The 24,545-nt window shown below is 47.2% G+C and overlaps 1 protein-coding gene across 17 annotated transcripts in view; it reads right to left on the reverse strand.

Moving 5' to 3' along the window:
* The window catches only part of LOC123940120 (LIM domain containing preferred translocation partner in lipoma), a 660,801-nt gene that overhangs the window by 621,400 nt on the left and 14,856 nt on the right, over positions 1–24,545 (reverse strand). Inside the window, exon 2 of one of the 17 annotated variants that reach the window (XM_046002577.1) lies at positions 11,352–11,555. The exons of 15 other annotated variants lie outside the window; for them this stretch is intronic. The gene's annotated coding sequence lies outside the window, so the exon portion shown is untranslated. Of the gene's footprint in view, positions 1–11,351; positions 11,556–12,371; positions 12,598–24,545 lie in introns of those variants that run through there. One more of the 17 variants, XM_046002578.1, reaches the window with a different exon arrangement.

Consider the following 24,545-nt stretch of genomic DNA (forward strand, 5'->3'; position numbering starts at 1 on the left):
TACATTTTTTGAAAAAAAAAAAAAAAAAATATGATGAGTTCAATGGATAGGAGATGGATGGAAGGATGGATGGATGGATGGATGGATGGATGGATGGATAGATGGATGGACTGTCATCCACGTATAAAAGCTGTGAACTCTCATGGCTTATTCTCCCTCTATCAGTGGTACTTTAAATTCCCAGTCTTGAGTCATATTATGACTAGAGCCTTGGTACAGCTTAATGTTAACATAAACAGCATAATATCCATTCCCTCGAAACTTCTTTTCTTCCTTCAAAAATCACAAACGTTGTCAGTCTAATTTCCTTAGAGCAAAACAACTCTGTGAAACACTAATAAGAAGACCTACCACTCACATCTATCTCAAGCTGGCCACTTACGTCTTTGAGCCTCCACTTCCCCCACCCTAAAAATATAACCTCAACTCAGCATACCTCATAGACTCACTGTGCAACTCAAACTAGTGAAGACACTAAGATATTATACGGAAGTTGGGTATCACCCAGAAGTCTCTCTTCATCATAAACATAATACGTCATATGCGCTTAAAACATGATAAGCCACCATCAGGTCCACGTGCACACATTCATAAACAGGGCTTGGCCTCATTAACACTAGTATTTTCATTGCCAGCATCACTCTTCTTCCCTTCTCCCTGCAAAAACCGCACAAGGTGTGGTCACTTGGATTTTCCCAGAGGAAAAACAACAAGGCTTTTCCAGAGTCATCACACTCTTGAGGTCTGCAGAACTGGACAGAGCTTACCTCCCAACAGGAGACTTACAAATGCTGCTCAGGGTGTGACCGAGCCTGGGAGATGGAGTGGTTGAAGGCTTAATTACCTTTCTACCGATGGCATACAGAACATGCCCTGTACAGACATCACTTAGAGTTTCACAGTGAACATCTTCCCTACCCCACCCAACTTCTAAGAGCTATATGTCCATGGTAATAACGTTTGGTTTCATCCTGCTTTGAGTATGAAACACAGAAGTACTGAGGGGATTAGAAAAGGTATAACGCTGACAGACAGACTTCTTAGGTGTACAGCTGCCAAGTGGAAAACAGGAACGAAGACCATCCATTTGGTTCTTTTGCCGGTCAAGGTCACCACCAACAAATCTGATTTTAAAACTTCCTTCAAAATTCTGACTCTGAAAAACAACCTGAGGGTTTTGAAGGGTCAGGGGTGGGAGGTTGGGGGAACAGGTGGTGGGTAATAGGGAGGGCACGTTTTGCATGGAGCACTGGGTGTTGTGCAAAAACAATGAATACTGTTACGCTGAAAAAAATAAAATGGAAAAAAAAAAATTCTGCAGTTAACTGACCAAAGTGAGGGTCCCTCACAGACCCCAGAGATGAGGACACTCATCTGACTATCCAGCAGCACCCTAACTGAGCAGGAAAGATATAAGAAGAAGAACGTATGGAGGCCCGAGATGCGGTAGAGGATGGAGGGTAGGGGGCCTTGGGGATACAATATGTAAATAGCAAAGCAGAGCCTTTAACCCTCTTGGTCCGAACCCACATCTTCCACGTTTCTCTTCATGTGATCCCATTTTTTAAAGCCAAATTTAAAAGTACCCACGATTCACCCAGCGAGATAAAACTATTGATACACAGTTTGCAGAGTTAAAGGAAAAAGTTAAAAAACAGATAAACTCTGTGGCAAATGTCATTTCATCCAAATTCAGTTCTACTAGCCAAAGATAAGTTATTGTTCCATTTGGTATTTCTCAGCCACACATTCTCCACGGACAGTAAAATCCTGCTGGCAAAACACCCATCACAACCAACTTCCAGCCAATCACACACAGAACCCTTCTGTGTCACCCTCCTGTGCCTGAACCCACAGACGTGTGTCGTCACCTGCCCTAAAGTTAGAGCAGAGGCCAAATCCTAACCAGGCACCATGTTATTGATTTATTCTGAGAAAGACCTGTCGCAAGACCAGAAATACGCAGCGTCCATATGATCACCACTTCCTGTCTGTCACCATCAGAAAGTGGTCTCACGAGAGTGAAGGTCAAGTCGAAGGCTCAGGGACAGCAGGAGATAGACTGAAGCAGCCATCTCACCACCAGTGGTCTCTCCAAGGAAACTGGAAGGCACCCTGAGCCGAGGCTCCCTCTTCCCTGAGCCTTGCCAATGCTTAGGCGCAAGGACTCTGGTCCTCATTTTTTTTTTTTTTTAAATATTTTATTTATTTGACAGAGAGAAATCACAACTAGGCAGAGAGGCAGGCAGAGAGAGAGGAGGAAGCAGGCTCCCTGCGGAGCAGAGAGCCTGATGTGGGGCTCGATCCCAGGACCCTGAGATCATGACCTGAGCTGAAGGCAGAGGCTTTAACCCACTGAGCCACCCAGGTGCCCCTCTGGTCCTCATTTTGCAGAAGAAGATACCAGTGCCCAATCCTCATAGATGTCACTACAAATTCACAGGACACAGAGGCGACATGGTGTCGGAGGGGGGTGTCCAGGCTTTGCAGTCAAACAAACTCAAGTTCTAAAGCCTGAGCATGCCCCTGTGGGACACGGCACAGGTGACACGCTGAGTTCTGATTTCACTTGTAAGCTGAGGGAATGATGAAAATCCTCCCTCCTGGACTGCTGGGAGATCAGACACTGTGCTAGCAAACTGCCTCACACCCGGCACATGGCGGCTAGGATTGAAAATAAAAATAAAGATACAATTTGTCTGCTCCTTCCTGGTCCAGATCTTTCCCCTCCCCTGGTGAGAAGGATAACACGGAAATGCTGCTCTTCCTCCCTCCTACAGCACAGGTACCACTGTGCTCACACATAGCCTCCTAACTACCAGGACCCTCATGCCCCCATCCCTCAACCAGTCAAGTTCTAGGTTGTTTCACACCCTGGCACTCTTGCCTACATTCTTCCTTTATCCTAGAACATTCTTTACCATACTCCTATTCATCTCACAAAAGCCAACTCTGCCCCACGCCCCCAGGAAGCCTTTCCAGTCATTCTCTCGTCTGTGTGCACATGAATGATTACACACCAAGGGCAGGAAAGGTATTGCACACCAATGCAAGGCGGGTCCTCGCCAGGACACAGACATGGTCACACACGCTGCTAAAATATTGGAGTATTTCTTTACCAGCTGTTAGGTAGCTGCTGCTTCAAAGCCACCAGGTGTTCCCCAGTTTTCCCAATCCCTCCTTAAGACCCCAGAACCTCTCCACAATCCGGGAACACGAAGGTTCCCCGGGCAGACCCAGTGGTCCTTGAGTACAGGGTATTCTACACCTTTAAACATCACGCCACCTACATGGACAGCTTACCCACTAAACTAAATGCTGATTTGTCCCTTCGTGGCACAGGACAGATATTAATTACGAAGTAGGATGTTCCTTCAGGGCCAGAAGCGCGTGACTGCTCGGCAACCACAGCACTCAGCACAGGGCAAGCTTAGAGCAAACTGTGACGTGATTCACAACATCTCCTAAGCCTCTCCCTCCTCAGCCATGGCCCGGCACGCAGTAGGCCTTCAATAACTCTTGCTGTCCATGTGCCTGACTGCCCTAGTATGTGCCAATCGGGACCCCATCTGACTCCCGTCTCCCGCAGACACCCAGTCTGCCTCCCTAGAGCCGGCTGCCATCCTCCCATCCCCCACCCTCTCCTCCGATGGCACAACCTTGAGGCCAGCTCTCCATTGCCCATTTCCAATGGCCCGATGCTAATAAACCCAACCCACACTTGCCTGAGACTGGCCTGGGGTCCTCCTTCTGGGACCAAGGAAGTGACCAAAAGGAACATGTTCCCTCAAGGTACACGTAAGAAGCCATCCATTTCAAAGTTACCCAAAACTGTTAAAAACAGTCCTTGTATTTTTATAACCTCTTGAGGTTTGAAAAAAATAGGTGCACATCCCATTGATTCACTTTCTCTTCCCTCATCACAAGTGTGGTAGGAAGGACAGGGTCTCCTTGATATTAATGATGGGGAGGTGACTTCTCCCAGAAACGCAGTTGGTTCACAGCATGGCCAGGTTATGCTAAAGCCTAACCTCAGTGTGTCAGTCCAGCGCTGTTGGGTCTCCCTGGGCCAGCCCAGCTCAGTAACGCACAATCTTCTTGTGCTAGGATGTGCGGGACCAGGATGCCACTTTGTCACCCGCTGTCCCCTAATGCTGCTTTGTTCTCCCCTGTAGCCCCTCCCACTCTCTGACAGCAGGGATTTCTTTACTTGTTTGTTGTCTGTGTCGCTTCCTAGACTGCAAGCAGGAAGAGGCCTTGGACTCTGCCTGTCGCCTGTCCCCTTCATCAGGGCACACTTGGACCATGAAAAGAAAAGGGAATTTGAAGCCAGACCCAAGAGTAACTGCCTGAACTACCAGTCACCAGTGACCTAACCATGGACAAATAACTCAATCTCTCCAAGCCTCAGTCTCTTCTTCCTTAACATCCAAATAATGACACCTACTTCCCGGGTATTTGGTAGCTTAAGAAAAGAATATTCACCAGAGCTCCATACATGACAAGAAGTCAACACATGTCTGCTTCTATCTTTCTGTACCAGTCACCAGCCGTGCCTCCTTCACCCCCTACCTACCCTCACACAGCTCCTTCTCCTATCCATTACTGCAGCACCAGGCCACAAATGGCCCTTCCCCACCTCACCGTGTCAGTCCCCTCCCACACCCTTTCGAAGGCAGGTGTCCACAGAGGGGACCCAGGCAGAACTCACAGCTGGAGCAAACCACATTTTCATGTCTGCCAAGCTCTGACCTACTTCCCAGCCAGACCAAAGCAGGTGACGCTGGTAATGATTCAGCAAGGACTTGCTTATTTTTTTCAAGTCATCTTGAACATGGGACATAACCCAGAATCGTGGACTCATGGAGCTCAGAGCTGCAGGGTCTACGAAGCCAAGCCCACCGAGTCCAACTCTGTTATTTTACAAATGTAGAATCTGTGTTCTAGAGAATGGAAGTACCTTAACCAAGAACCAACCCCCGAATCCCCCCAATGATTAGAAACAAGAACATGGCTCCACTTACATCCTAACAAAGGGCCCTGGCTGCCCTACCCACTTTCCCTCATCTCAGGAATGATTCCTTATGTCTCGGAGTTTAAATTCTTCCTGATTTCATTCCAGGCAAATGTATTCTCTCCATTATTAAATATTCTGTATCTCTCCACACAATGGAGAATTTCTCTAAATTTCCAGCCCCATGAAGTACAGTATGAACTGTTTTAAATTAGAAGAGATGGTATAAGATGGTATAAGAAAAACCAACAGACTAGAAGTGAGGAAGTATGGAGACAAAACTAGGTTCTGCCACTAACTACTTAGATGACCTTAAGTGAGTCCCCACCTCTGGATCCCTTTTCTCATATTAAATGGGGACTGTTGAACCAGGCCCTCTCCAGGCTGTGATATTCCAGATCTATGTGTCTCATCATCACTCTCAGTACAATGTCATCACCCACTATCCAAAACAATCAGACTCTGATTCATTAAGCTGAGAATTGAACACAACTTGGAATGTATCCTTTAACACCTGATCGTTGTTCGTCAATGAATTGCAAAGCTTTCCAAAGGCAAGGGTCTTACTTATATGTGATTACACAAACAGACTTCGTAAATACCATAAACGAAATGGTGCCAAACTGATGAAGTTGTACAATAACACAAAGCCGTGGGGTGACAGTTAAATAAGGCAGCCTCTTCACCAGATCACAATTTAGGCTTCTTGTGACTGTGGATTTTCTCACAGTGGTCCCTTTACTCTAGTAATCCTGCCACTGCTCAAGTCCCTTCTTTAGAAACTAGGTATGGAAGCAGCTATAGATCCTGAAGGATATTGTCAATGGGAATACCTCTTTGATTTTTGAGAATGATTCTGATTTTTCAACAGCCACTGAAAGACAATTCCAGTGAATAAGGGAGGCAGGTGATCCAGTTGGAGGGGACCATGCTGAATAAAACTTGACCAAAAAAAAAAAAAAAAACCACCATGGGCATAAGTCACACAGCCCCGGCTTAACCCAGATGCCTCTTTTAAAGAAAGTAATTTAATTTTAATTTAGTGGATTTCTAGGCAGTACCAAACTTGTAGTTAGACACACTAGATCTTCTTAAGCTACCAAAAAAACTCAGCATGTTGATTCAGATGTGGTACTTCTCTCCCACTTTCTACTGCTCCTTTCCCCCCTAAAAATGTTTCTTAAAACAAAATGTCAAGTGACCCCCAGTAGACTCCAACATGAGCATAATCGTGGGACTATGTCCGTAAAGATGATGCCAGATTTCCCAGTGTCCTTTCCCTACTAAGCACTTGTAAAAGAAATTAATGAAAAAAGCCCAACGCATTAAAATGTTCATAGCAGTGTTATTTAGAAGAGCAGAAATTGGTAACAATCCATATCTAAAAATATGTAAATGGCTAAATTTTAAAATAGCACACCTAATCAATGGACTATGAGTGGCCATTAAAAACAAAGAATTATAAAATAATCTGGAAATATTAATGAATATTCAATGAAAAAAAAGAGCAAACAAAACTGCCTTGTAAGAATATGTATAAGAAAATATTGGTGGATAATATTTTAATAATATATCTTCTTTGGAATAATAAGGATGATGACTAACGGCTACTAGCATGACTCAGGACTCCTCCATGAGAGCCTGGAAATACTTGAAACTATGATAAAGGCTGGAGATTTAAATAGAAGAAGGCAATCAGAAACTCCAGAAGAAAACAAAAGACTGCATGAGAAACCATAACCAAATTTAGAGAAACCAGCCCAATATGAAAGGTTAATGAACTTCAGAAAGAAACACAGAAGGGGCTCCAAACAGGCAAGAGAACAATTAGAAAGGCAGAAGCTACATGAGATATGGCAGAAAGCACTTAATTTTCTTCTTCCAACCAAAAAAATACAACCTCATACTCCAAGACTATTAAAGAAGAAGAAAAGGCAAGAAGCTCACTGTACAAATAAACAAAACCCTGGGACCATTTTAAACAACTAGAGGAGGAATAAGAGAATGTGCTAGATTGTGATGCGAAGGGAAAGTTCCGTCCCCTGTGAGTGGCTTGAAGGTGGTGACCTCAGAACCCTAGAAAAGGAAATGAAACCACAGCACGACTTAGCCCCGGGTTGAGCAATATTTACCTAGAAATCATAATGTATATGTTGTTGATTACTTTCAGCTTTTGAAATCAACCCACAGACACAGCATAGAAGACTCAGTTATGGTTACAAAACCAGGCACAAGTACATTTTACATGATCAATTATATAAACACTGGAGAGGCAAATGTCACGTAAAACATAAGTGACAAATTATGAATAGCAGTGAGACAGGAAAGGTGGAAAGACGCCCCAGCATCTTCGTCTTACAAAATGGTGGGTAAAGAGGTACTGTCCAAAGTTGATACCACAAAAATGGAGATTTACGCACATTACACAAACTTATAAAGGAAATGAACAAAGAGAGTAATTATGTGATGTCACTGTCAACAAATAAGAAGGGGGATGTGAAGTACCCCTCAGGGATAAATGAGCTTGTCCCTGCCTAACATAAAAGTCAGCAGACATATGTAAAACCAGTAACTCAAAAACTAAAGACATAAGCCCATTTTCTATAGATACTACAATAAGCATGAGAAGAATTAAAAGCAAAAAATGGCTACATGTGGGGAACGACACCAAGGTGGTGAGAAATAGGACAAAAAACTCTTATTCTTTTATAAATGCTTTTGCATTATTTCACTTTATTTTTACTACGAACGAACATTTATTTGAAGTCTTTTAAAATTAAAAAAAAAAATTAGGGGGTACCTAGGTGGATCAGTTGGTTAAACATCCAACTCTTGATTTCAGCTCAGGTCATGATCTCAGGGTCATGAGGTTAAGCCGTGCATCAGACTCCACGCCACACTGGGCATGAAGCCTGCTTAAGAGTCTCTCTCCCTTCTCCCTTTGTCCATGACCCCCTCCATCTCATATACACTTACTCTCAAAAGAAAAAAAAAAAAGGGAAAAAAATTACAGGCATCCAAAAAAATGAAATCTTACCATTTGCAATGACATGGATGCACAAATTGAAATAAGTCAATCAGAGAAAGACAACTATCACATGCTTTCACTCATATGTGGAACTTAAGAAAGAAAACAAATGATCACAGGGGAAAGGAGGAAAAAAATAAAACAAGACAAAATCAGGAGACAAACCATAAGAGACTTTTAATCTGAGGGCTGCTGGGGGGGTGGGATGGGGTTAACTGGATGATGGACATTAAGGAGGGCGATGTGATGAGCACTAAGTGTTATATGCAAATTATGAATTCACTGAACTCTACCTCTGAAACTAATACTACATTGCATGTTAATTAATTGAATTTTAATTTTTAAAATTTTTATTAAAAAAATATTTCAAAGGAAAATGCATACAAACAGAATGACCCTGAGGTCACAAAAGCCAAATGCAAGGCAACGTTCTTGGAGAAACCACTATAAAACGGCACTCTTGAGGACATCGCTAAGTACACCATGAGGCCTCCTTTTAAAGCCCCTCTGCCCCTCTTCCCATTCTCCTCAAGATCCTTAAGTGTCCCTGAACATCCTGCTAGAAAATTCTGAACAGATAATGCCCCCCAACTCTCCTTTGCTCGCTTCGAAATAAAAAGCAGCCCCTAATGAAAACCTGAAAATACAAAAGTCCCTGAGGAAATCCCAAAGTCAACGGACAGCTCAGGCACACAGTCCTGTGGCCTAGCAGCAGCGCTAGGGCCTGGAGGTTGGAGCTATAATTAGCTGCTTCTGGGCAGACAACAAGGACTCCTGTTCCCTGGAAAGGAGGTAATTAAAGGAGGCAGATTTAGGCCTGAGGTGGTAAGTCTCAAGGAACTGTGGCTCCGGGCAATCCCAACCTGCACCCTAAATGAGGAAATAGGAACCCGCAGGCCTAATGCTCCATTCCTAAACCATTTTTTCCTTCTCCTCTCCCCTTCAAAAGCCAGGGGCATGCCAACCATCAGCCCACCACTTCTTTGTCTCAGTCACCTAAGAGCCATTCACTGGGCACCTACCACTGTGTGCCAGGCTCGGTGCAGAAGGGCAGGGCCGAGTCCCACCGAAGCCATGACCCAAGGGAGCTGACGCGTGAGATGGGCATAAACAGAACTCCCGGCACACAGCACTGGAGGGAACACGAGCCACATCACAAGAGGACAGAAGCAGGCCGCTGCTCGCTGGCATGCCGGGGAGGGCGTCCTAGAAACCACACAGAGGCTGGATGTGAACAAACGGAAATAAGAACGTGTGAAGGAAAGGTGACTTTCTAGAAAGTAGAAATTCCATGAGCAAAGGCATGAAGTCAGCCAATGGAGGGGCCTACGGTTGGACAGGAGAGCTACCCACTGTAGATGGAACATTCGTGTTCATGACTCACTCACTGGGGCCCCCCACAAACCAGTCTGGACGCCTGACATTCTCTCCAATCCCTGCCACACCCTACAGGGAAAGAATCTTCCCCCTGTGATGCAAATGAAGATTGTGGAGCTCAGGGGAGGAGAAACAACTTGCCCAAGGTCACAGAGCTGTAAAGGAATAGAGTACAGATTCCAAACCAGGTCTCTCCGGCTCTAAAAGCCAAGCCTTTCCTCTGTGTACCACCAAAAGGAGTAGATAAGAAGGGTCTCTGCCAACAGGGCTAAAGGGATGGTCCAGTGACCTTCTGCAAACCCTTCTCAGAGCTCAGGGCAACACGCTCATGGACTTCTGAAATTTCACGCCACCGCCATGTCCATGCTTAGTGACTCCTTCCCATAGTGTCCGACACTGTCTTGACCACCACCACAGCATCTAGAGGTTTTCCGAGCCCAGGCCACTGGGGCCGCATCCAGCTCCCAGGGGTCCACACACTAAGGGGTCCTTGCTTGAGGAAGTAGGAAAAGATCACACAGCACAACCTACCAAAACCCACAGGTCTGCGCCCTGCTGCCATGAGCTTAGAGTCTGGAGTTCCCGCCTCATGCCCTGCATCTCACATGTCAGCCTCCATCCACCGGAGGCCCTCCCCACACGGCCAGGCTTCTCCAGAGAGACAGCAGCTCTGCCTGACACGACTCTCGGAACACAGCACGGGGCAGTCTGCCTTCTATAGCTCTGTGTCCATCTGCTTATTTTCCCTACAAATCCATCAAAACCTTTCCCCCTAAACTCGACAGGAGTAATGCCAAATTTCCTCTGTTTGGGAAGGAAAAGAGTCACAGAAGAGGGGAGGCTTCCAACAGGACCGAACTGTGACCTTGTCAGGAAACGAAGACGTGACATCCAACTCAGCTACTGGACTAGCCGGATTCCCCCCTCCATTGGGCAACTCCATGATTTAGGGATATCACTCTGGTATCCTGTTCAAGAACAATACCCAAGGGGCGCCTGGGTGGCTCAGTGGGTTAAGCCGCTGCCTTCGGCTCAGGTCATGATCTCAGGGTCCTGGGATCAAGTCCCGCATAGGGCTCTCTGCTCAGTGGGGAGCCTGCTTTCCCCTCTCTCTCTGCCTGCCTCTCTGTCTACTTGTGATCTCTGTCAAATAAATAAATAAAATCTTTAAAAAAAAAAAAAAAAAGAACAATACCCAAGAGTCTGGGGTTGTACCATAAGAACACAGCCTGAGGCTTGCTCTCCCCACATCACATCCACGGATCCACTGTCCCATGACACACCTTGTACACACATGTGCACACATTCGTGGCCCTTTCTTTAGCCCTCATGAAATCTGCACCAAGGCTGGTAATGAAATTAGCACCTTCAATATACCCGTGCAGGGCCTGTCCTGGCCCGTGTTCATAAATGTACTACACATTAGCAAGCGTAGCGCCTGGCTATCAGCTACCCAGACGTTCCCATGAGATTTTTCCATGAATTCTTTAGAACTTTCCAGCCTAGGAATTTAAAGGGGCTTTCCAGGCATTCTCTCACTCATTCTTAATGATCTTATCCTACAGAAGATGGAAGGAGTAACTTACATGTAGGATGAGCACATGAAGGCAGAGGGATGTCCTTCACTCGTGCATCTGGCAAAAATGTACCAAGCAGTCGGTTGACATAGGCTCCATTTACCTGTGTGAACTGACTGGTTAGAGAGCTGAAAACACATGGAACCTAACAGCAGGGCATGGGCAAGCAAATTATTAAACAAGTCTTGGCCGTGGCTAAAACCATGCCGTCCACCCCTGGTCTCCAGCCTCCATACCAGCCGCCAAGGCACATTTCCCGTAAGTCAGCATTCCTGGGCCGTCAATGGAATGCTAGAACACACTCATCCGTTCCCTCAGCACTTCTCCCAGCTGGAAGGGGTGGAAGATTAAGTACCTGATAGGTTAATGATACACAGTGGAATCTATTTCCGGCTAAAGGAGGAGAAGAGAAGATAGAGATGAAATGGAACTTTTTCCAAGGGCTTCCAGTTCCTCCTCTTCATCAGCGTCCAATCACTGGAAGGAGACCAAAGTCCTGGGAATTCTCTAGCTCTTTCTGGCTCCACACACCAAGCTACTGATTCTGGATCCTTCAGTTCTGTTAAGATCAAGGGAGAGCGAAGAGGTAAAAGACCTTCCACACCACACACAGACTGAGATAAGCGAGTCTGATCCGCACCCTCACCTACAGAGCTCCTCTTTCCTGGGAGGCCCACCGCCTGACCTCTCCTTCCAGCTCACTGCTCCTCATCCTCAGTGGGAGGTCGGCTCTGCCCCCTTTAGCCATAGTGGCATCACAGCAAATGCTTCCTGAATTCAAGAAAGCACGCCTGCTTTCTCTCCGCCACCCTGCCAAAAATTGGGTTAGCAGCTCATCTAAAAACTTTAGGAGGAAGCCCAAGTGACTCACTCTGCAACTCCTTTATCATCCAAGGCCGGTGACACTGCGGCCCATCTGCCTTCCCTGCTCACAGACCTCAACCCTTCTTCTGAGCTCCTCGGGCATACTCTTGTCCTCTGTCCCTACAAGGTCCAGTCTCAGTCTACATGGGAATATGTCCTCCCACCGCTACTGGACAAGGAGCTCCCTATGGGCAGGTCCTCATGCCCGGGACAACCCCAGAGCTGAAGTCATGACACGCTGCAGACCCTTACCGACTTAGCTCTCGTGGCTAGAAGCAAGCCATACAAAATCAAAAGCTTCAGCACCCGCCCAGCACCCAATCTATACATTTCCATCTAATGTACTCTGTACTGTTCTATGACCGGATCCTCCCATTAGATTCACAACTTGTTGGCCAGCTGAATCCCCATCTGACAGACTCCTCCCAAGGAGCACAGAGTCTCTCCTTAAACACCTCCACCAGCCCGAAATGTCTGACTACGCGATGCCATCCACCCCATTTTCTGATACCTCCTTCTATGTGTCCTTTAGTATGGAGTTCAAGGCAACTCCACGAGCTTTCCGGTGAAATCCCTAGGAGCAGCAGGTGAGGGGGAATCAACATAGAGCCAACCAGGGAAGCAGTGTCACAGGACAAATAAGACCGTGGACTTTGAAATCCAGCAGAGCTGGGTTCACACCCCAGCCAGCTACTTGGGGGAAGGCGTCCAACTTCCCAGGTCTCTCCTGGCTGTTAAAGGCCTAGTAGAAACCTCACTCAGGCAGAGTACCTGGCCCAGTGAGCACTCAATCTGTGGCAGCCCTCTTGGTAACTGGGCTCTTTCTGCTTCCCATTCCAGCCGCCGCATAGTCAGAGTGCCAATAACACCTCCCCCACCCCCGAGTCTCTCCACGATGTCTGCACACCTTTCCATGACATATCTTTGCAAAACCTCCATGAACAGCCCATTCTGTTTGCCTCTGCTGGCATAACTGGAAGCAAGGGGGAGCTGGGGCTGAGATTCCTCATTTTTAACAATTCCCAGCTAATGCTGATGGATGGTATCAGCCCAAGAAACAAATCTTGAGTAGCAATGTCCTGACCACAGGCATTCTGAAGGGGGTAAATTTGCACACAAATATACTCTGTGACTACCTACGTGCCACTCAGACACCGTACAGGGCTGGAAAGAAAGGGATAAAGAGTACGTGAAAAACAGACAGCTCAGCAAATATTCACCATAAAACATGTTTTCAATTCTGTACCAGAGACATGGGCATTCCAGAAAGAAACCACAGAATACTATTGGGCAGCACAAAGCAGAAAACCATGAGGGACAGGAGGAAGGTAGTTACCTTATGGAGGAAAACAATTCCAGAACAGTAGGGTACAGCACGGTCCCACTTTGGGGGCTAGAACCAGGATGGCAAACTATCTGCATGACCGACCAGCCAGGAATGGTTTTTCTACATTTTTTTGAAGTTGTATTTAAGAAAAAGCAGCAGAATATGTGACAGAGACCATATGAGGCCAACGAGCCTAAAACATTTACTATCCGGACCTTCACAGAAATTGCCAGCCAATCCCCGGGCTAGATAGGGAGACGCACACGTGCAATTATACACGAAATTTCACATGAGTTTTTACAAGTGGCTACAGGTGGTTTTGATTTTCTTCCTTATGCTTTCCCGTATGGTCCTAATTTTCTTCAGTGACCATGAGTTATTCTGAAATTGAGGGTGAAAAAGTTCATGCCCTCTGAGCAAGAAATTTCATGTCCCACTAATCTACCTTAGAGTCAGCAGTACACGTTAAGAATTCTGTAAAAAGGACATTCATCACAGTGCTGTTTACAATAATGAAAAACTAGAAATTCAAATGTCAGCTATCCAACAAAAAAGGATTAAACATATGGTATATTCTGAAGATGAAATAATATGCAGTCATCAAAAAGTACACATATGAGGGGCGCCTGGGTGGCTCAGTGGGTTAAAGCCTCTGCCTTTCGCTTAGGTCATGATCCCAGGGTCCTGGGATGGAGCCCCGCATCGGGCTCCCTGCTTGGCAGGGAGCCTGCTTCCTCCTCTCTCTCTCTCTCTGCCTGCCTCTCTGCCTACTTGTGATCTCTATCTGTCAAATAAATAAATAAAATCTTTAAAAAAAAAAAAGTACACGTATGAATAATTCCTAAGGCCTTGAGAAAGGGCTCCTGCTACTGTCTGGTGAAGTGGATAGATATAAAATTGTCTACACGGTAAGACATCAAGTCAGCAAAATGCAAATGTACAAAAAAGTAATGAAAAGGACTACTCAAGATCATTAAAAATAGTGCTCGCATCTAGACAGATTTATATAAATAAATAAATAAAGATAAAGAGTGGGTCTATGAGTGATTCTCATTTCCTTCTTTATTTGGTTCCGTGTATTTGAAATACTTTACTATGAGCCCATACTACTCTTGGAACAATATGGCACGCGATAAAATTTAGGTTTATATTTTGATTTCACTTCTTCCTCGGGGGACTGAGAGGAGGTGCAAGACATCTGTGCTGCGTTTTGCAGGACGAGCAGGGGTTCATCAGACAGAAATAAAGGGTCCTCGGGACCAACGGGAACACACGTGCTAAGACACAGGGGCGTGCAAGGCAGTGTGCCCAGGAACACACTCAGGACAGCTGAAGCACGCTGGCAAGGGGCTCGCCGGAGACCATCCTGGAACCAGCGCAGAGTCAGGTCACAGCAGGGTGGAGGTGTGCACCAGGCAAAGGACTTCCCCAGGGGCCATGGGAGAGGGTGAGCAAGAAGACAGGAGGCCAGCTGGGACACTGCGGGGAGAAAGCTTTCCCTAAAGCAGAGTCTGGGATTGCAGTGGCCCATGGGGAGCAGAGCAGGAAGAAAACTGGGAGCTAATGAGTGCCTTTCACTTCGTTCCACTCATAAAGCAGTTCTACCAAAAATTATCCAAACACAGCGGCGCATATATTTGTGCCTAGGAATAAAAGTAACTGGGGAAAGTCCAACCAAAACGTCCTTACTGTCCCAAGCACTGCTAGGGGACCATGACGACTTCCTCCTTAAAGCAGACCCAGCCAGCCCTCTGAGTTGCTTCTGATGGGACCCAAGGCAGGACGAAACCGGGCACAGAGGAGGAAGGGCAAGGAAGCCTCCCACAGGCGGGGTGAGGGGGCTCAGATAAGAGAGGGCCAGGCCAGTCACTGCTCCAGCCAAAAGTCCTGATCTCCGAGGACAGAAGAGGCTGCGGAGCGGCTGCATTCCTGGCCGCACGAGAAGTGGGGTTCCAGTAAACCGGAGGAATGCTGCTGGCAGGAGACACTCAGACCTGCTCAAGAGGGCTTTAAATGGAAATACGAGAACAAGAGAGGAAAGTCCAAGTGCATAGCACACGTGGGGGAGACAAGCACGTCCCAGATCGGAACCCCCCAGAAGGGCAGGGGCCCTGGAATCCCAGCGGAAACCAAGGGAGAGACACCAGTCTGGACAACCATCCCAGCCCCAGGGGCACCAGGCTGAGACCGGAAATGAGCCGGAGGGCTGAGGCGGGAACCTGAGAGGCTCTCAGTGCCATCCAAGGTACGTATGTGAGCCCAAGAGAAGCTTCACTCTGGAGACAGCCCAAATTCACAAGCCCGGGGAGGGGGCTTAGCCCAGTTCTACGATGACAGGGAATGGGGAGGAACGTGGCTATGTTGGGCCCACATCGGTGTATTCAAAACACCTCTTTTTCTTCTCAGTGGCCAAACCCATGTGCATGTCCTAAGCACCTGATGGGATCTCTCCGCTACCCTGCCGCTGGGGCACTTCCTCTGCATACGGTACACACCCACCGGCTACGTCACCCACTGCCCCAATTTTGTTTGCATATCTGTTTCCTGTGTAGACCACAGCCTCCTAGATGGCAGAACCAGTGAGTTATTTAGTCAGTCCCTGGAATGGCAGCCAGTAACCGTGGAGGCCACAGCGTCCCTTGCTCATGCACAAGGCACCAGCTAAACACAAAGCCATCTGCAGTCCTCTCCCTCTGCCTGTCCAGCAGTGAGACCTAGAGTTAAGAGAGCCACAGAGGTAAATGGTTACCAGCAGTCTAATGCCAGCCAAGGAAGAGTGGTTTCATGCCATGGGCAAAAGACAAGACTGGAAGAAGGATAATGTATCGTCTTGAGCTATGACCTAAAGAAAAGGGAGATGCTGGGACCTTGGAAAAGCAAACAGCAGCCATCCACCCCAAGGTGCTTAGAGCAGTCCCCAGGCAACAGAAACCAGCCAAGGAGTGTGGAGAAGGGAAACAGATGGTGGGCTTCACTGGGGTACAGCGTGATGGGGAGCCAGGACAGCCAGAGAGAGGAGGAGCGGCAGGAAGGGAGGGGCTTACAGAGCACAGGCATCTCCTGCGGGGGAGGGGGATCACCAGGCTGTAGACAAACCTCCCACCGTACCTCCCTGGCTCTCCCCATCCTCTCCCCGTCAGTGACATGAGCTGAATCCCCAGATCTCCACAAGCACAGGGGAGCTCCACCCACGGCCCTGACACTGTCCAAGCGACAGCACGCGAGCCTGGCTCCTCTTGCGTTGGTGCACTAAGGATGCTGCAGGGTCCCCCATCCCAGCCCCCAGGCCCAGCCGTGGCGAGAGCTCCACTCTGAGAGAAGAGGATGCACTCAAAGAGCCCAGCTGAGCAGTATTTCCATGGGCTCCTAAACCCTGCACCCTCCCAGCATCCCTGACCTTCCATGGGCAGCAGCTGTCACCATCCTCCCTAGGATGACCTCCCGGAGTCCTCCTGCACCCCTCATTCTTCTCCTGCTCTTTGATCTTCCCTGTAACAGGGATGGCATGCACTGCTCTGGTGTCCCTTAAGCAAGAAAGGTCTTCCCACGGAGAAGTACAGCTGACCTCTGAACAACGCAGGACTTAAAGGCACCAACGTCCACAAAGTCAAAAATCTGTGCATAACTTTTGACTTCCCCAAAACAGCCTACTGTTGACCAAAAAGCCTTACTGATAACATAAAGAGTCAATTAACATATATTTCATAAGTTACATGTATCACATACTGTATTCTTACAACAAAGTAAGCTAGAGAAAAGAAAATGTTAAGAAAATCATAAGGAAAACACATTTATCATACTGTACTGTATTTATCAAAAAAAAAATCCTCAAAAAAGTGAAAAGCAGTTCAAACCTGCGGTATCAAAAATCAACTATGTTTTAGTCCTTAATCCATACAGGATAGATGACATCAGCATCATCCCCATTTTACAGGTGAGAAAACTGAGGCTTGTGAGAGATCCTATCTTTCTCTTCCCCGGGACCATCCCAACTTGCAGCCAGGCCTCTCCCAGACTGAACCAATCATGAAAGATACAGCAATCATATGCAGTACCTTTCTAATCTCATCTCATCTATTTGCTACTCACCAAACCCAGCAACCAAGGTGTCAAGGTCAATCCTGAGTCTTATCACTCGGCTGGCCCATCCGCTGAATGTGCCTCAAGGCCCCAGTCCAAAGCAAATGCCACCATCCTGGCCAGATTCGCCAGTCATGCTCCAACACCGGTGCCCACCTCACCTCATTCCCCCCTCCCTCCCAGTTCCAGAGACTCTCCACTGACCCTGACATGGGAGTGATGACATCTCTCCTGGTCTGTGGACAAACCCCTCTCTGGGCAGGCTGGCCTGCTCAGCCATCACTGGACCACCCCCAAGCCCGCTGCTCCTTCCAACACCGAACCTCAGGCCACCAGCACCTTCCACCAGCCCCTCCTCAGTCACATTCATTCCCCACCCACCCAAACCTGTACCTCGTAAACAGATTTCCACCTCTTCCCAATTTCCATCCTTCCTTTTGCTCCTTATGCTGCCTTTTTACATAAACTAAGTCTACTTGCTTCAAATCACAGCTCGGAGAGGTCCAGTGACTTGCCCGAGACTACACAGCTAGTGAGTGACAAAGCCAGGGCTTGAAAGCCAGTCCTCCAAACTTGAAGCCATGCGTTTGTTCCACAAAATCCCAGCTTCCGAGACCCCAGAAGCCCCCTCCTATGAGAGCTCAGGCCCACAGTTGTCCTCTTTAGTAAAAATGATTGCAACCCGCTCTAACAGCCACAGAGTGTCACTGAGGGCAGATACATGCTTGGCACTTTCCCTGCAGCTCCAGGAGGTGGTACCGTCCTCGTGTTCAGATTAGAAAATGAGCTGGTAACCTGGTCAAGGTTAGAGTAGCTGACGCCCTTGGCTTCCGACCCCCCCAAGGCTACATGTACCACTTCCAGTTGCCGTGTGATTCCTAGGGCACAGCGGTGGTCAAGATGTGGTTTAACTGAGTAAGAACACAGAGCTGGAGAGAGCTAAGTGGGAGGGCCTGAAAAAGAGTCTGTGACCAGATCAGGCAACGCCGGTGAAACGAAACCCAGCTGTCCCTCTGCCGGAGAACTAAAAATAGCACAGTTCCCGGACTGTCTCTGGTGACAGGATGGAACATTCTGCAAGTCAGGATTCCTGATTCTGACTCTAGCTTTGCTCCTGTAAGCAAGGTGACTCTGGACAAGTCTTTTCCACTCATCTCCAGGTCTCACTTCCCCATCTCTAGGAAACAAACCAAAGGTTTAGACTAGGTCAGGGGTTCCCATCAGCCTCAGCACAGCCCGGGAGGCTGCCCGAATCGGCGGGCGTGGGGGCACGGAGCACACCCCCCAGGGTGACTCTGGTCTCCTTCAGCTTTGAAGCGTGACACTACACGGTCTCTCTGATCCTTGAAGACCTGCTGCGCAGAGAACCGTTAGCTTCCCCAACTCGGCGCCATCAAACTCCTCCCGATTCTGCCACTCGGATTTCCACCTGGCATGAACGTAAGTCAGCTGGCTCTCTCATCTGGCCAGGACTGATGCTTCCTCCTGTGATTAATACCGAAACAGACAGTTTACTCCACTGCACTTCTTTTTCCCATTTACCACCTCAGCGGTAAGCATTCTGTCACTATATTAAAAAGTAAAAGTAAAAACATTAGCAAGAAAGCCCTACCAGGAACACTGTGGCGTCCTGGCACCATCTTTTCAAACACTGGAAAGGGCATTTATCCCCAAGGCAAGTCAGTAAGGAACCGCCACATACTCTGAGAGACAGGGCCTTTCTAAACCCAGTGAGCTCTCTTCGTACAAAGCCGGCTGAAGGAATGAGAGAGCGTTTGCTTTGAACACCGATGACATGTGCAGATGAAACAAACCATTTCTTCCTTAGTCCTCACATGTCAAAAGAAAAAGAAAAATTACAGACAAACCTTACAGGTATAAAAATACATCCCAAAGAATACCACTTTCTCTATGTAGACTATCAACAAACGGACCATTCATGGCTACAACCCTGAAATAGTGCCTGGAAGTCTACTGTGGAATGAACGGATGGATGGATGGGTGGATGGATGGATGGGCGGAGAGGGTAGGGGGTGGATGCATGGATGGATGGATGCAGGATGGGTGGGCAGATGGGCAGGTTGATGGGTATGTGGATGGATGGGGGGTCGGGGGTATGTGAAAGAATGGATGGACAAAAGGGCATCTTCTCAGTGCTGGCCCTGAGGCGTGCAGAGATGAGCAAGTTAAAACCTATTCTAAAAGTACTAAGTTTGAGCATACTATGGACAATGTCAAACCTGTCCATCTACCCATCTGTGCACCTGTCCATCCATTCAACACATGTCTGCCATATGTCTGCCAGATTCCAGACAGGAATGAATGATGGGAGGCAGTGATTATTTCCTGCTTAGGGGCAAAAGGTGGAAAGCAAGGCCTGCTTCACAGAGTAGGTGTCAGACCCTGAAATAAGTTCAAACAGGTGATGATGGCAGGGAACAGCAATCTAGACTGAGGAAATGCTGTGACACAGGCAAGAGTGAGCAAAGGCAATGGAGATTCGATTCCAAAAGTCAGTTGGTCCCGTTCAACAAGACCCTAAATGGATATCCTTGGACACAAAGATCAATGGTTGCCAGGTGTTGGAGCTGGAGATAGGGAAGAACAGGCAGATGACAGAGGATTCTTAGGGCAGCAAAATACGCTGTATGACAGTGGTGGATACACGTCATCACGCATTTGTCCAAACCCACAGAACGTACCACACCAAGAGTGAACCCTGACGTAAAGTATGGACTTTGAGTGACAATGAAATGTCTGCATAGGTTTCTCCACAGCCAAACATGTCCCACTCTGATGGGGGCTGTGGCTCGTGGGGGAGACTATGCGTGAAGGAGGGACAGGAGAAATCTCTGAACCTCCCTCTCGATTTTGCCATGACCCTAAAACCATTCTTAACGAATAAAGTCCTTAAAATTTAAAAAAATTTATGTTTTCGGGATACACAGAGGGCTGGCATCACTAGGATTCTCGCACTGCCTCCACTGCCCCAGCTTCTTCCTGCAGTCTCTCCGCTAAGATGGCCTCCCTCCATCTCTCCTGGCACGGAGCGCCACAAGCGCACCTGCTCTCCTCATCCGTCTTCCCGGCTCCCGGGCCTTCTCAGCTGCCTCCGCCATGTCTTCCTCCTGGGTATCAGTGCCTGCTGCAGGCTTAACTATACTTACTATGCCATGTCTTTACACTACTGTTTTCTGTAATTTATAAAACACATACTGCCCACGAGTTTGTATTTTTAATTCCTGTAAGAGGTTTTGGGATCCAATTTGTGTGAAAGTCAGACTGCAACATAATGTAGTATTGTATGATAAAAGCCTCCAAGAATAAAAACAGACAGTATATCCCGCTTATCAGAAGCTCAAACGCTGGTTCCATTCCTGAGTGTCACAGATTTCCTTATGAATGACTCTTCTTTGTTTTGCCGCGATTTGTCCCAGTCTTCGTGACAGACGTTCTAAGGATAAAGTTTCCTAATTTTTGAGGTTTCTTTTTTCCAAACATTTATCGAGAACCTACGGTGTGTCAGCCTACGCTATAAGTCAGCACCTCGGTTCACGTCATTTCCACAAGGTCCAACTGTAGTACGTGTGAGCATTCAGGACTGCGAGGTTGCACTGACCACGGAACCCACTTTACAGATAAGGAGTCCTTGACTGCTGCTCACTCATTCATTCAGTGACAGGGACAGGATCAGGGCACTGCCACGATCCTTTCTTGACCTTCTCCCGGTTCCCAGCTCTGCCCAGCATTGTCACTCTCCATTTTGGGGCCTCAGTCTCCTCTCCCCAAAACAAGGCTGTACCATGGGGATATGTAAGCCCTGCTTTGCCAGAGCCCCTTCAAATCAAAGAAGCAGAAGAGGGCAACGAAGGTGGGTCCCACTTGGCCCCATGTCATTCACAGCAGCTTCAGTTTCTTTGTTCAACGTTAGAGGTTCTAACAGGCTGGTCTATAAAGAATCCTTGCTTCGCTTGTATAAGATGTCAGCTTCAAAGACACACTAAGTGAGCGAGATGGGACAACCAAGGGCAGTATGCCACCGTGGCCTGCATCCTGGAGAAGAGGATGTTCATGGGAAAACTGGTGAAATCCAGAGGCTGGAGTTCAGTTACTAGCAATGGACCCATGTCAGTTTCTTAGTTTTGACAAATGGCCCACGGTGATGCAAGACACCAAAAATCAGAGAAACCAGATGAGGGGTGGATGGAAATTCTCTGTACATTAACAACTTTTCTGTAAACTTAGAACAACTCCAAAATTAACAGTTTATTTAAAAAGATGACCCAGGGGGCGCCTGGCTGGCTCAGTCAGAAGAGTGTGCTACTCTTGATCTCAAGGTTGTGAGTTCGAGCCTCATGGTGGGTGTAGAGATTAATTAAAAATACAATCTAAAAAAAAGTAGACCCCCCCCCCGCCAAAATCCACTCATCTGTAACACCTTCTCCAAATCACCCCCCCCCCGGCCGCCAAAATCCACTCATCTGTAACACCTTCTCCAAATCACAATTTTCTGACTGTAAGGATAACACATAAAAACAGCGGCTAATATTTAATGGGTACTTAGCATATTTCAGACTCCAAGGGTTTGATGTGTATTAACTCATTTCATCCTCACAACAAGGAGATAGATAATTTTGTTATTCCCATTTTATGGATGAGGCCACAGAGGCCTACACAGGTGAAGTAACAAGTCAGGGTATCCATGGTAGAGCCAGGACACAGTCTAGTTCCAGAGCCCATGCTCTCAGGTACTACTCCAATCAAACCTTTCCAAATACTTCTGGACTTTTCAAGTAGGCATACATAACTGGGGAAATCCAAAAGGCTAGAAAAAGACCAAAAGGTGAGTTTCATGTTTAATACAAATAGGAAGCTAAAGAACTCTCAAGGTAAATTCCTACCTTTTGAAAATCTTTCTGGGAGTGGAACCAAACCTCACAGCCATTATCAATGGCCTCTCTACATGTGACCAACTTCTCTGGGCTTCTGCTGTGTCCTGTGCTCTCAGCCACACCGCTCCAGATGATCTGTACCACCAGCCCACTTGTCTGTCACTTACCAGGCTGCCTGAGGACATGTCTGTCCAGGTGGATGGTGAAACGAAACATGAAAGCTGCCCTTTCTTCCTTTTTAAAAAAGATTTTACTTAGTTATTTGAGAGAGAGAGAGAGCACACAAAGGCGGGAAAGAGTACAGGAAGAGGGAGAAACAGACTCCCCACTGAGCAGGGAGCCCAACTCAGGACCCGAAGATCATGACCTAAGTCAAAGTCAATCACTTAAAGTGACTGAACCACCCAGGCGCCCTTCAAGCTGCCTTTTCAAGGAGGGCCAAAGAAGCTTCAGCTTCCCAGGTAACTAGCTTTCCTAGATTCCCGGGAATCCATACTGAAAACCCAGGAGTGCGTTGCCCCATTCTCTCTCTAAAATAAAGAAAGGAAATCTTCTTAAAAAAGAAGAAGAAGAAAAGAAATACAACCCAGATCTCCCCATTTGTTGCCTGTGCTCCTTTCCATACAACAATGGGTAACAGGTGCAGACTGAAAGAGCACAGCCTGAGGTCAGATCTCCATGACACTGTGGGCCGGATCCATGTACTGTCCTCCAGTTTATCTAGCATGTTCCATCTGCTGATTGCAACTGCCAATGAGAAAACTGGTAGCATCACATTTTAAATGAAAGAGATGACTTTCAGGAGGAATATAAATAGGTAGCTGGACTTAGATGAAAACGATGAAACAAAAGGGTAAGGAGGAAAAATGACGACAGGTGATTCATCAGAACAAGGGAAGCTGGAGGGGAAGGGAAGGTGGAGAAAGGGCATGTGATGGGGTACGTGGACATGAGACCTGCCAAAATGAGGCCAGCCATGAAGGAACCCCGACTCGCTCCTGAGAGAGATTGGGATTCACAGACAGAGGCTCTGCCCCAGACAAGGCGTCAGAACATTTTACAGAAATGACGGCTTCTGCAGATGGACAATCATTCAATTGGAACAAGGCCTAAAGCAGAATTCTGCACCAAAACCCCTGCTGCCTCCTGCCTCTCTAGAGTTTAGGCTATTTTAGGCTGTAACGAGGATTCATTTAAGTTGTGTCCATGGGTTAAGGGCTTCTCAACCAAGCCAATCATGGTCAAATTTCACAGTTGTCCCATTCCTGGTAACTTCTGACAACCTCCCAGGCCCCTCTACTTATGCAATGGTCCCTCCTTCACGAGCCCAGCCCTCCTGCTCTGATTATCACACCCTCAGCCCTAGCCACACCGTATCCACATCTGAAATCAACCACTGTGTCAGCATGCCGTTCCCACAGAGTAGAACTTCCAACCTGGATCAATGATTAGGGTTCACGTCTGAGCACCCCTCCCAGGTTCAGAGGCTACAGGGGCTCCATGGCTCACAGTAGCTTTTCCCAAAGCACACAGGAACACTAAGCCTAAGAAATGTCCTAGAGGGACATTTAAAAAAAAAAAAAAAAAAGCAGGAGTTGGGTCATACAGGGACTCTCTGATCAAATAACTTTGAGAAACAAATGTCACAGGGTGCATTAGGTTGCTAAAGGCTAAGAGAGCCCCATGGTAAAGATACCCATTTAATTTTGTTTAATTTGAACGTTGCCAAACTAACTTGGCTACAGGACCTTTTTCTCATACAACAGTCCTAAGACTTTGGGCAACATAACCTCACAGAATCACAGTATTCTAAGGCACTTCAGCAAGCTGTCCAATATTTATTCTACTGCACCTCTCCTGCTAGACTGTGTATCTTCTTGAAAAGCAAGGACCTTTTCCAAATCATCTCAGTATCCCTGACACACAGCAAAGAGCTTTACAAACCATAGGTCAATAAAAATGTGCTAAATGAATGCACTAAGCCCAATCATCTCATTTTTTTTTTTTAAAGATTTATTTTTTTGACAGAGAGAGATTACAAGTAGGCAGAGAGGCAGACAGAGAGAGAGAGAGGAGTAAGCAGGCTCCCAGCCAAGCAGAGAGCCCGATGCGGGGCTCGATCCCAGGACCCTGGGATCATGACCTGAGCCAAAGGCAGAGGCTTTAACCCGCTGAGCCACCCAGGTGCCCCCAATCATCTCATTTTTAAGATGAGACAATGAAAAGCCAAATACGTCGACATAACTTCCTCTATATCTTCCTACGCACCTACAGGAATGTCTTGCACAAAGAAGGCACTCAGGAATTCCTGACGAGTGGAACAGAACAGAACGGATGGAACAGAAAGTCCTCATCTCTGCCTTAATCAGGAAGTCCTCACAACACA

Source organism: Meles meles, chromosome 4 (genome assembly GCF_922984935.1).
Source record: "Meles meles chromosome 4, mMelMel3.1 paternal haplotype, whole genome shotgun sequence".
Classification (NCBI taxonomy): Eukaryota; Metazoa; Chordata; class Mammalia; order Carnivora; family Mustelidae; genus Meles; species Meles meles.